This window comes from Peromyscus eremicus, chromosome 14, assembly GCF_949786415.1.
Source record: "Peromyscus eremicus chromosome 14, PerEre_H2_v1, whole genome shotgun sequence".
NCBI lineage: Eukaryota > Metazoa > Chordata > Mammalia > Rodentia > Cricetidae > Peromyscus > Peromyscus eremicus.
The window spans coordinates 82,278,199-82,278,478 of NC_081430.1; positions in this window are offsets into that span (position 1 = coordinate 82,278,199).

Sequence of the window (280 nt, forward strand, 5' to 3'; positions counted from 1 at the left end):
ATTTATTTGTTTTGTTTTGTTTTTGTCTTTCAAGACAGGGTTTTTCTGTGTAGCCCTAGCTGACCTGGAACTCACTCTGTAGACCAGACTGGCCTCGAACTCACAGAGATCTGCCTGTCTCTGCCTCCCAGGTGCTGGGATTAAAGGTGTGTGCCACACATTCATTATTTGTAAATGGATAACTGCAGTATACAGTTAAGTTTTATGATTCTTTTGCAGTAGATATAGTAGTAAAAACAGTAAAGTATAACCATAAAAGTAGAAAAACATAATAATAAAG